This window comes from Elgaria multicarinata, chromosome 16 (assembly GCF_023053635.1).
Source record: "Elgaria multicarinata webbii isolate HBS135686 ecotype San Diego chromosome 16, rElgMul1.1.pri, whole genome shotgun sequence".
In the NCBI taxonomy this organism is placed as follows: Eukaryota; Metazoa; Chordata; class Lepidosauria; order Squamata; family Anguidae; genus Elgaria; species Elgaria multicarinata.
In genome coordinates, this window is record NC_086186.1 from 11,594,924 (window position 1) to 11,608,621 (window position 13,698).

Consider the following 13,698-nt stretch of genomic DNA (forward strand, 5'->3'; position numbering starts at 1 on the left):
GTGACACACACCCCAAAAAGTGCCTCTATTTGCTGACTTTTTTGAAACTTAGAACTTAAGAGATAAGGGGTTGATTCTGTGTACATAGATTTGCAAAGGAACAATGGGATTGTGATCTCTGCAGACAGAAATTCACAGTTTTGAGAACTGTAAAACCAAGCATCTGTGATAATATCTTCTAGATAGAAAAATTGCCCAGTACTCTTACAGAAACCTCTGGAAGAGCATGACATTGTGAATGGATTAATGGAATTCATTAACCAAAAAATTTAAACATTGCATGAATATATGCTACATAATTAAAAACGAATCCTTATTTCATGACCTATGGACTATAATGTATCTTAAATAGAAAACTGTCTTTAGATAGATTGTTCCTCAAAAAGCATTTTATTAAAAAAAAATCCGATTTAAATCAAAAAAATCATTTTTTTAAAAAATAATCATTGATTTTTATCCACCCTGTTAGTAAGGAAGCAGTGATGACCTAATCAATAATAACCTTCCTCACATTCTAACTCCTTTATTTTATTTTGTAAGCTGCTTATTTTGAACACTTTTGATACATAGTGGAGTAGGAATATTATAATAAATGACCCATTAAAGCCAATAAACTTGATCAGTTATTTCAGTTCATTTGGAGCTGACCTGCAGGATCTGTGATGTCATGAGAGGACTTTCTTTTCTCTTGCAAGTCAGCTGACTTCCTAGGAAGTGTACCTATGATCACAACCTTACTGTGCGCTGCCTGAAAAACATCTCTGTAAAAAGTGATGAGAAATTCCAGGGTGGAATATGGCATATTAATTGATTTGAGTGGATTTAATCTTGCTTTTCAAGATCCGCAGATGTGTTGGAGCATCTGCTTAGTTGATCAATGCTGGCCGTTCTGTATTGGAAGTAATTGGCTAGGTTACTTGAGATGACTGGAAATCTTACCGTTCTTCCAGACTGGTTGGGTTTTGGCTTGGAGGGTTGTTTTGCAATCACAACTTCTGTTCTGTGTAACTTTTATAAGAAGCTTTTTAGTTTGTTCTCAAACTTGCTTGTTACATTCCCCGTCCCCCTCCCCCGTTTAGGAGATAAAGAACAAGAGCCTAATGCTTAACCCAGTTTGTAGACAATGTACTAGTTCTTGACTTTAGAACCGTAAGAGGCAGTACCTGAGCCACTTTTGCTGTTTAGGCTTTCATACAACAATGAAGTGTCTGGTGGTAGCATGCAGACTTTCTATCTTTGGTGCATGGGGTAACTAGCAGCACCTGTTATTTAGTTTTAATTTTATTTACATAGGTTTTTGTAGTGCTTTCCAATGAACTATCAGAGCGGTTAACAAGAATAATATAGCCATAACGGTAAAAATACAATAAAATAATCACTGGTTGGCAATAAAACTCATAACTGTATTGACTGGGTCATACCTCAAGGAATGCTGCCTGGTCACTGAGGTCATCCGAGGGCCTGCTCCTGGTGGTTCCACGTAGATCCATCCTCCGATTGGAATCCACCAGGGGAACAGCCTTCAGCGTGGTGGCCCCCCTCCTGTGGAATTCCCTGCCTCTGGAGGTCAGGCAGGCGCCAACCTTGTACTCCTTTCGGCGCCTCCTGAAAACATCTTTATTCCAAGAAGCCTTTCTTTAACATGCAGCCTTGGATTTCTGTTTTTGCTTCTTTTTAAATTTTGTTTTAACTGTTTTATTCTGTTTTTATTTTCATTTTACCTTGTACACCGCTCCGAAATTTTTCAATGGGGAGCGGTATATAAATATTCTAAATAAATAAATACATTTTAAGCAGACGTCTAAAGTTAAAAACTAAAGTCGTCTGGAGAGGACCCTCCAGAGCGATCGTGTCAGTGGCCCCTTCGTATCTCACAGGTCCACAATGAAATGAGGGCCCTGTCAGGATCTCCAGTACTATCTGCTGGAAAATTCCCAGAGTATTTAGGAAAATATCAGGTTCCGTAAGTCTCCAAGGGTGGGCCATCCTAAAGGGTCCACCACCCATTACACCATTGCTCCATGACCTTCTATGTGGTTGGTAAATCATAAGAGACTAGCCCTGAATGCAAAATTGTTTTACAGTAGTCTCTGCGCATTTGTCCACACATGCATGTACACATACACACGGTTGAGGCCTTGGTCAGTGTTATATTTTGCTCCATGGCTGTATTTTTCAAAGTAATTCCATGGAAGCCTATATATGGAAAGGTTAATGTTGGAGTTCAACATCTCCATGAAATAAGCCCGGCAGGAGGGACAGATCGAATTCTGTCTTCCCTCTCAAGTCACTGCCTTTGCGATGCATTAAGGTTTTATCTGCCATTTTGGTGGAGTCAGTGATAGTCCTTAGATATTTTTATAACCACTTCGGAGTTGGGACAAGTAGATGTGTAAGTTCACCTAGGGCAAGAATTCATCATGACCACACTGATTTTCAGCACTGGGTAGAGCAAGTAACATGTTCTACATTTCTTGTTGTGAAGCAGTTAAATCAGTCAACACATAGTTGTGATAAGGACAGCTGCTACAACCCTCCCAACACTAGCAGAAGCTTTCTGTTTTCTGCACTACCTCTGATCCCTCCAAGACACCCCACTCTGTGGCTATCCTATTACTAAACCCTCTACCAAGAATTTCACAATACTTGCTTTTGGCCATTTTTTTAAAAAACACTTTCTTTGCTATTCACTGTAGCCTCGTCTTTGCTGGCTGCTTGGCAGCTAATGCAGGGAGGTCAGAGAACCTGAGAAATGCCCAAACCTTCCCAGATGATGCCTTTTTTTCTAAATATGCTTGCGATATATTTCTCTTGAGAGCAGATGTAACGCTCCCACATAACCATGGTTGAGAGATAGGGAGCAGTTCATAGAGGTTGTTCCCTCTCCTTTCCTGGCACAAATTCCCTCTCCTCCCTCTGCTAGCTTTAGTTATAGTTAAGGCTTATGTTGGCAGCAGCCTTAAATGTGGTTAATATTTGCCATGGTTTTCTATTAACCAGAGAGCTTCGGCTATGGGGCAGTATATAAATGTAATAAAATAAATAAAATTTGAAACTGGTTTCAAAAACTCAGCCAAGGAGAACTCTTCATATCAACAATACTGGGCTAGATGGATCTGATTCAGCATAACACATCTTCCTATGTATAGGAAGTTATACTGACTCATTATAACACATCTTCGTATGTTCCACTTTGAAGGGAAGAAGCAGAGCCTGCACCCCTATAGACCTTTAGTTGAACGAGTAACTTCAAATGTATTTTTTTGTTGTTGTTGTTTCATTTCAGCAAAAACTTTTAGAAAATGGTTCTATTCTGAAACAAAAAATAATGGCGTTGAACAGTTTCCTGTTGAGGATCAGTTTTACGCTACTACTTGTGAGCTTTCCGAGATGGGCCTCTACTTTGAAGGGGCCTGAGGAGGGTTCTAGAAAAGGTGCAAAGTTGTCTGTCAGGCTAGCGTAGGATTTATTTTTATAACTATGTAAATGATCCTGTAGACTTGGGTTGGGGGTGAAATCTTGAACACCAATTAATGCCAGAACTGCAGCTTTAGTGGTGTTAATCGGCTTCAGAAGTTCTCTGCCCTACCAGACAGCACAACAACCGTCTTTGTAATGATTCATAAGTTGCAACGAGAAGGACAACTGCTGAGCTGTACCTGCTATTAGCCAGAATATATGCAATATTCCACTGGGTTGTTCTGGAGCTTGACAGCTTTTGCACATGCTGCCTTTGTATTAAGTTTGAGGATAGATCTACCATTATTTTACACAGCTAAACTTTTTTGGAATTGCTGGATATATGAAAGAGCCCATCATGAATCTTTTCATGCCACGGAGACAGTGAACAGAGCAGTAGAGTTTGGCAGCTCTTTCCTACATCTTGCTGGGGGAGTTAAGTTAGTACAGACACTGAGATAATCTAACCTGAATTCCTGTCCCATATACAGACTGGCAAATTCCCACAGTCATGGTACTTTCTGTGATTAAGAAACCAGGAGTGAGGCAGGGCTTTGCCAAAATGATTGGTTTTGAATGGTATGGGTGGAGGAGTTGTCACTGGGTTCTAAGCTATCAGAAACATAAATCATCTAAAAGCAGGAATAGCGAAAATCCAGTTCTGTTTTTGAAGATGTGTTGAAATTACTTAAGGCACTTGGGAAATGCTGAAGGTCATACCTAGGGATAGTTTTCAAATAGAACCTTTGAAATGTGTGTTGTGTGTGTATGAATTCCTGGGAAATGCTTTAATAGGAGCTTAGTCATGGGGCTGGAAACTTTCCATCCACACTATTGCTAAGCAACTCAGCTGGGCAGATCATTGCAGAAGGGTTGGCCTTGCTGGAGCACAGTTAGGAACTATTGCTGGTTTCCCCTTATTGCTCAAAGCCCCTGTGGTGGGAAAAGAAACAGCAGCACCCTAGATATTGGGGTACAGGAGACAATATGGGCTATTAGCTCTGGATGGACCACATATAATGCCGTCGTGTGTGAAAACGCATGTATATTTACTTTGTGACTTGCACACAATGGTGAAAGCAGCCATTGGCCACAGCTTTCCAGTACAATGTACATCGTGTGTTTGTGTGACAAAACCAAAGTGTGCACTTATCATTTGCACGTAACAAAGCAGCTCGTAAACTGTAGCCTCACCTTATGTGGAATAGTTGTGTTAAAAGAAAACGCTGGCCTGTGAAGGACCCCTTTGAGTTCCACATGGAAGCTGATTTCAGTAAACTAACAGTTCATATATTCGGCATGGAGCTACTGGATCTTTCCCTTGCTCTGCTGTACGGCTACTGTAGATGAGCCATCTTGTCAAAGCTATTGGTGGCACTCATGCTTCCTATATAATTTGCTGCCTGAGAGCATAGGAATATAGAAAGCTGTCTAATACTGAATCAGACCCTTGGTCCATCTAGCTCAGTATTGTCCACACTAACTGGCAGCAGCTGTCCAGGGAGGAGTCTTTCCTAATCCTACCTGGCAATGATGAAAATTGAATCTGAGACTTTGTGCATGCAAACAGATGCTTTTTACCACTGGAGTACTGGCTTCTTATCATCTGGCATGTCCAGAACATTTGAAAAGAGGCAGGGAAAATGTCAGAGAGCATCTGATCCAATAAGACTCTGGCTTTACTCAAAACAAAGAAAGCTCTTACAATATTTCTGAAATAAATGAGGAAATTCAAGAACTCTTAGTTTATCCAGGGTGTTTAACAGTGAATAATCCAGCAACTGTCTCACAGGTAGATTGATTATTTTTTTAAAAAAAGAAAAATGCAACTTCCATCTCTCTGGACTAAGCAGATAGCAGCTTTTCTCTCAAAGGTCACTGAGAGTATTTCACCATGCGAAAACTTTCAAGCAAAGGACTTTAGGGAAAACAAATAAAAGGGAAATTCAAAATCTTCAATATGGCAATACCTTTATTAGGAGCAACTAAAATGTCACAAAATAGTGAGCAAACATTTGAGTTCTTCAGAATTCTTCAACAGGCATCTGCGGTTTATAACCATCTTGAGCTGGAATGCAGAAGGAGTTTTGCAAATGTCTTTGGACTGAGACAAAGCTGAGTAATCACTTCATTTTATATTCTCAAAAATAGGGGGGAGGGCATCAATTTATTGTCCAAATACCTGTGGATGCACCTTGCAATCAGTCTTGCACCTTGAGAGGCTAATCTAGCCTTCCTCCAGATATTGTGGACTACAACTCCTATCATCCCCAGCCAACATGGGTGTTGTAATCCAACACATCTGGAGTGTACCAGGTTGGGGAAAGCTGAGCTGCTCCAACTGGATCCGCAAAACTCCTCCTGAATCCCAGCACAAGATTGTTACGGATTGCAGACTTGGGGAACGACTACACCGCTGCGCCCCCTTTCTCATCTCTCAACGCCCCTCGCTGCGTCTTCCCTCCCTGTTCTTTATTTGGGGATAGTTCAGTTGATCCTAATAAAAGTATTGTCCTGCTGTGAAACTAGGAGGAAGAGGAGGAGGATTTTATTTTCCTAACAAACCCACATGGGGGCTACCTGTGTTTTTTGTGTATCCAGTAAAGGGGGTAAGGGAATTTTCATCCTGTGCATTTTCTGCAGACATATAATAGCACAGAATCTTTGTTGCCACGGGTTTGTCTAAGATCAGCATCTTCCCCCTTTTAAGACACTTGGGTGGGTCAGATGTATTGCCAAGCCATGGTATGGCGTTACACACATGAGCCTGTTTCACCCCAACTGGCAAGCGGTTGCACTTTTCCTGCAAATCAAGGAAAGAGTCAAGAGGGAGGAGGAAAATTTTGGGTCAGAGGAGCCACCCAGGCTTCTACATATAATCCCATTCCATAGTTTGGCATTATGTCTAAACCACTGCACTGACATTTTCAGTTTGGAAAACAATTTTATTAATGTACAACAGCTTGAAAATATATTATTAGCTAAACCTTTCCAATCAAATTGTGATTTCTTGAGGCAGGCAGTCAACGGAGAGATTAATTTGTGACTGTACAAATAACAATATAATTTCAATCGATAACATGAATGCTGATAATTTAGTCCGTACCTACCGGCTGACAGGACGCCTTTGTATTTTGCTGTGGTTGTAACATAGCCGGATTTCTAATCATATATAAACCAAAATCAAATACTCTATTAAACTGCAAACTATTGCAATGACACTTTTACTAGGGTGAGATCTGCAGAATTACAGATAACGAATGCAGGTCTGGTAGTGTTATAGGAGGGGTGGCCACCTGTGCGTTTGCGAGAGGAAGCAAGCCTCACTTTAAAATTTGAGAATTCATCTAAGCCTTGGTGCTGAACACACATGTTTGTTTCATTTTTATCAAAAGCCTCCAAATCTGAAGAGACATTTCTGTTTATTTTCTCCATGCAGGATCTATTCCACCTTTCAAAGACTCTAGAGACGGTTAATTCATCATCATCTCTAAACTTCTTAGGCAGTCTGTCCTTCCCACCACCCTTCCCAATAGAGCAGTCAGGTCCTCAATGAATGCATAATTCATAAGATGTGGCGATTCATGGAAGATAGGCGTATCAACAGCTATATGCCATTATGGATAAATAGAGCTGCCCTGTTCAAAGGCAGCATGTTACTAAATACCATTGCTGGGGGGAGGGGAGGGGGGCTATTGCCTTCATACCTTGCTTGTGAGCTTCCCAGAATCATCTAGCTAGCCCCTACAGAATACAGGATGCTGTAATGGCAACAGACCCTTGGTCTGATCCAGGATTGTGGTGTCATGAGTCAAGCAAAGGTGTGAAATAGAGAGAAGGATAAAATGAATTACTGTCTCCCTTCCTCCCTCTTCCCTCTCCATCTGTATCTAGGGAGGAAATAAAGCAAAATTTAGAAATTAAGGAAGGTCACGGATACCAGATAAGGGGGAAACTTTGAAAATATCATTGCTCCCTGTGGCAGTTGATAAATGGGAATCCCAACTTACATATTTGTACAGGTATAGCTGCTTGTAGTATTGTATAATTGCTAATTATTTTCATCTATCTATATATGAATTTCAAATGTGTTCATTGCTATGGATGTATACAAATTCATGCATGTATATTAAAACTCAAAAAACAGTTTTTAAAAAATGTTAGGGTAACACCACTGCATTATCTCAAGGCAGGTGGCATTGTACTGGCATTAATTGTTTGCTTTTTATTAGGTAATTTCGAAGTAATGTTTGTTTTTCTTCTGTTGAGGGATACACATGGATGAATACATGGACTGCATTATAGGCTAGTCCAGGCATAATGTCAAAACATAGTTTATAGCTACGTGAAGAAGCCTATCCTTGGGCATCATGATTCCCCTTGTTAGGGGCACATTTCATCGAAACTAGCAAACTATGGTTTGTGCTTGTGTTGGAAACTAGGACCCAATCATGGTTTCTAATCCTGATTTGCAGGGCAAGAGCAAATCACAGTTCACTAGTTTAGAGAGAAAAACATGCAAATGATAGTTTGCCTCAAACCATAAAAAGAAGAATTGTCCTTCAAAGTTCATTCACGTAGTGCACAGCTGTAATTTTACATTATATCTGGATCAGCAGTATGCCAGGGGTGCAAAATCTACATAGATTTGCTTTCCAATGAAATGTTGTCTGTGTTCTTCCATGGAAGGAAAAAAATACTTCATTTAGAATCTGCCCTTTAAACCGGGTCAAGAGGTTCCTCTTTTGCGCGAAAGAGAAAAAAGAGAAGACAAACGTACGTTGGTTGAGATTCATCTGTGAGAAGTTCTCTGTTTGCTGGGAGAGTTTGGGGCAGGACTACGCATTCCATGTAGCTCTGCGGTCCTTTTTATTTTTCTTACAATGCTGACTCTGACGTTGCTGCTTAAAGTAAAAGGATAGCACGGCAGGAGAAGGGCTTCTTAGACCTTTTCCCTTGTATCAGAAACTGCTCCCCCCTCCTCACCCTTGATGCTTCTACCCCAACTGTAAAAAGAAAAATAAAGATAACAGAGGGGGGTCATTCCACTCTCAGGCCTCAGCTAGACCTACGGGTTTAGTGCGACAGAGGGATGAGGATCTCGCAATATTGTTATCGCAAGACCTCCCCCTCTGTTTACACATGGCCTGCGACAGCCTCAGAAGAACAGGACGTTGCGCCCGCCATTTTGGGTTTTTTCCCTTAAAGGAGATGAGCACTCGTGCGCAAAAGGTGAGGTTTTTTTTATTTTTAACAATTTTCCCTGCTCCCCCCCACCCCACCCCTGGTGGGCAAAGAAGCTCCTGAGGAGCTCTGCGCCACATGCACTGTTCCTGGCTCCTCGCGAGTAACCGCAAGGAGCCGGGACAAACCGTGATGCCCGCCCACATGTTCCACGGTCTCGGGATCAACCCAAGACCACAAAAAAAGCAGGCTGAAAGGGTAGGGCGATATCCCGGGGAAAGAGAAGGATCATCCCTCCCTGTTCTCGGGATCCCCTGTGCGTCATGTGGACACGCAGGGAGGATCCCAGCGATCGCCCCAGGATATCGCCCCGTCTAGCTATGGTTTCATGTTCAGTTGGCACCTGGGGCTACAGAAGGTGGCTCCCTTCATTCACACACCAGTCCCTGAATGGAGTAAGCAGGGAACTACCTGCACACAAGATAAGAGTACACTTTGATGGGGAATATATGTGGAAATTGATGGAGAATATACTTGGAAGTTGTGTTAAAAGATAGTGGAGATTTGGCTCCAGTGATTTGATGGGAAAGTTCACTTGATGTACACAGAAGACCTGGGGGGACCTTGAGAATTCATATGTGAAGATGTTTTTTGTTTGAAATCATGTTAAATGTTGCCCGAGCATCATGGAATTTCAAATGACACCTTTTGGTTCAAATTGGTCAATCTGTCTTGGAACCTTTTTGATAAAAATGGACAGGAGATGTTTGCTACTCATGGTTCATGATAATATTTCACTTTTTGTTAACCTGAGCCTCTGAGGATGTTAAACATTTAAATGAATAAATATATAGGATTGCTGTTGGGAAATGTAAAATGGAGAAGGAACTAATCAGATGGTGAAAGAGAAGAATTCAGAAACCATATAAAAAGTAGGTTCGCTGTGACGGCATAGGATGGGCTCTTTAATGCACTCATTGAATTGTTTTGGTTGTCATTGGTGTTTTAGTTGTTTTATGGGATGGTGGTTATTCTGGTGGATTTCTATTTTTAGTTGCTTTAAATTTTATTGTAAGAAGCTTTGGGTCTTTTTTGAGAAAGGTATCTAAAAAATCTAAATCCTCATCATGAATTTTTTGAGACCAAAGTAAAGTAAAGACAGTAGAGATCCTGTTTTTCAATTAAATATTTTGTGTAAAGAATGCAACATGTCAGTTCTTTGTTCCTTCTAAAGTTTGCTAACCAAAAACAGCCATTTGCAAAATATAATAACAACAGCAGATAAAAGTCTTTAACCCACAACATACACAAGTCAGAAGGAAAATCTTCCATGGCTTCAATGGTTGTGAATCTATCCCCAAATTTTCTCCCACTTTATTTTCATTTTTTATAACTGCCTTCTGTTACTTTTACAGGTCTCTGATTATTTCATTCTTAATAGAAGGATTTCAGGTTACAAAGTTGGGCCAGATGATTTTGATGAATTTGAGTATGGCATGATAAATTGGGTTCAGAATATAAGTCAAACATCTGCTGTGACGAAAGAATCTCTCTTAGAGCCAATGTAAACATCCAAAAATAGAACACGGTCCAGCTTTTCGTGAGCTGAACTACTTCAGGCTGCACTGTGGTGGGTGTGGAGAGCGCGATATTTTTAAACATCCTTTTGTGTAAAAATCTGCATGGACATAGAGAGCTAGCATGTCAGGGAATAAGCTTAGCCTGTTTCTGATGTGCAAGCTGTCGTGTTGCTCAGAACACTCCTGCTTTAGATGCTAAGTAATCCACAAAGCTTTTATTAAGCAACAAATGTCTCTTCTACCTGAATAGAGTCTAACCTCTTGGAAACGTCCCCCTAGGCAAAACTATACAAACTAAGCAAGACAATTGTCTGTTCAAGAAGAATAGGAAGCCACTTCTCAAACCCCTGTAACTTCAGAGAGCCTGGTGCGGAGGCATGTTCTGGAATAATCACACTGACTTTCTCACGCCTTCCTTCCGCCCGTGTGTTTGAGCTTCCGGCGGACCCTAGCATCAGCTAGCTTGTCGGGACGTTCACCTCCGGAAGTAACCTCACTTCCCACTGAGTGTGTAGGATTTAACCTTGAGGAGATAAACTCTGAAGAGGGCTGACTCCCAGCTGGGGTATCACCCATGAGAGCTTCCTCCCCCACTGGTACAGGCTGGCTGGTGTCTGGCGCTGCGTCTTCTAGTTCTGGATCTGATTCTGATTGATTACCTGAAACATCTTCTCCCAAAACAGGTGTAGTAGGGTTAGACATGACACCAGCTATCCATATGCAGAGAGTTCTTGATTGGGGAGGGGGGCAGGAGTTGGGAACATAGAGCCATGTGACTCTTTTCACCACCTGCAGTGGTGCAGTCCAGATGAGGAATCACTGAGTAGTTGATAGGCAACCCTTTTTGGGGAGGGACATGAAGACAGGAATAGACAGGCTTGAAGACTATGGGAATCCTGGATGTTAATGTTCGCTGTGTTCTGAGACCCAAAGGTGCTGAACTATATGTGGAGGTGTGATGATTGGTTATTGTAACCATAACCCCCAAGCTTTCATGAAAGCACAGGATAAAGTTCTCAATGGGTAACTATTTAAAAACCCTGTGAAATAATTATTAATAGAAACATATGTACATAAGTAAAATAAACATTCCATATTTAGATTGTGAGCACTTTGGGGACAATGACAGAGCTCTCTTTGAAATTGCTGCAACTTGTCTTGCACCCAGATGTTAGGGTAGAAACATACATCAATAAACTCTGTGATCAAACAATAGGGTGAGCTGAATTGTGATATTGGTTGACCAGTCAGTGTCAAATCCAAAACATCTGCCTTGTTGACAAGCCTTAAAGAATGGACCATGACTGGTAGGAGGCAGGAAACTGGAGCAAAGAGTGGTGAAAATTCAACAATAGAGGAAGGAAAGATATTCAGGTTTGAATCAGATCACAGAAAGCCCAAGAAGCAAACTGTTGACAGATTGCCTTATTGTCTAGACTAAGGGATGGGATGGCTTCAGTCTTACAGTGATTCACAGAAGTATTCTACATTTTTAAAGCAAGAGGATCTCCTAATTCTGGACATCTAACTCATCTGTGTAAAATAATCTCGAGGATGCACTCTTGCTTAAGAACTCAGGAAGTGCCTTACTGGATCAGAACAAGGTCCACCTAGTCCAGGGTGCTTTGTAAGAATCCCAGCAACCAGCAGGCACCAGGTGGTCCACTATAAATTGGCCAGAGGTCTACCAGTGGGCCGTAATCTACCCTTATTATAGATTGAATCAAATGTTCCCCTGGAAGCTAAAACCAACTGGAGTCAAGGACAGCCTTCTGTGCTGCTTGTGCTGCATCTCTAGGTGTTTAGCTGGTTGGACCTCAACTGTCCTCTTGATAGTCCCATCGGTAGAGTACTGGCCTTGGGCCCAGGTGTCCCAGGTTCAGTTCCTGAATGCCTGGCCAGTAATCTTCTTTAGCTCTTTGTCCTGATTGCTAATGGACTTGTTGCTTGAATAGCTCCAAAAGGGATTGCTCCTGGGTTACTACAGCTCTGGAAAACTTTGTTTGGAGGACATAAGTTTAGAACTTCTTGGGTGAGCCTGGCATTTAGTCCACAGGGTTAGTGACATCTAATTTGTTAATGTTGTTTACACGCAGCTAGCATAGCTCAGATGTACACTGAGGACACCAGGTTATAGCTGGCGGGCATGGCACACTATTTTTGCAGTTCTACCACTGCATTTCCAAGTGGAAAGTGTTGGGATGTTTTAGAGATGATAATCTGGTAACTGTGAGCTTGAAGTTGTGGTAACAACCATGTCTGTCCTCAACCCTACCTTACCTGTTTATGGTACGTGACTGGAAAGGAGGAGCTTATCTTCTTGTGATTCAGCACTAGTGTTGCTTGGCTTTCCACAGTGGTTGGAAAGGCACAACCTGCAGGCACTGAGTCCATCCACAGGCTGACCTGGAGACTGCAGAAAAACAAATAGAGTGCAGAGCTGCATTGCAGGGGGGGGGGGGCTGCCCTTTAGCCTGCGGCATTTGTAGAGCCTATGAAGGCAGTTCGCACAGAAAGCAAGGGAGAAGAGAATTGCAAGAGTGCATATCATCCCACCAGCTTGCAAGCAAAAGGACCCCAGTGAGCTTGTTGCTCTGAGAGGGACTGAGCTGTTCTTCATCCTCTGGGAGTTTCCTTCCTCTTTGACCCGATGAGGGAACATAGAAACGCTTAGGTTTGGATCACACCACGTTGTTCTAGGGGCGGAGCCACTAAGGGTGAAAAAAGCCCCCCTTCGAAAACAAGGACAGAGATCTCCAAGCCTAAGACCTCTTGTAAACTCTTTTTTTAAGTAAGCAGCTGCTGAACCAGAGAAACTTGCCTATCCATGGTCCTTCAGGGAGAGCCCATGAGAGACAGCTGCGTTGACCCAAAAGACTGGGCCCAGTGTGAAAAGTGGTGGTGGCATTCTCCAGACACAAAATGAAAGATGGGGTGGTAGGAAGCCTTTTCTTCCATTTCCTGCTTCAAGGATGAGACCACCATCACATTCCTGCCCAGGCCACGACTCAAGGGTGAGCTATTCCTCTCTTGCCGCACACAGATCTGAGACACTGCTTTGATAGTTCCTACTGTCCGGATGCTAAAGGTTCCACTGTATTGGCCTTTGGGCCCCATGAGCCAGAGAGGACCACCTCTGGTAAGGAATTGGGAGGGCCACTGAACTTCTCTTGCCCAGACACCAGAAAGCATAGTACCAAATCTGCTTGGAACAAAGACAGTTACCTGGCCTAGCTTTTTGCTCAAAATTCTTTCTTGTAGTATGATAGGATTTGGTTTTAAAATGGCATGTAACAGGAAAATCTTGACGCCTCTCTTTATAACAAGGTATACAGAACCTCTACTTTGGGGAGGAGTAGAATAAGTATTAACATTAGAGATCTTTTCTCGCCAAAAACATTTGGAGAAGGAACCAGAGTTCTTTCTTATAAAGTTTCTACTCCTTTGCACTCATTTAATGCAAGCCAGGTCTGGG

At 42.0% G+C, this 13,698-nt stretch overlaps 1 protein-coding gene across 1 annotated transcript in view; it reads left to right on the plus strand.

The window, feature by feature from the left end:
• Positions 1-13,698, plus strand: part of ZNF592 (zinc finger protein 592) — a 44,586-nt gene that overhangs the window by 14,523 nt on the left and 16,365 nt on the right. The window lies entirely within an intron of this gene.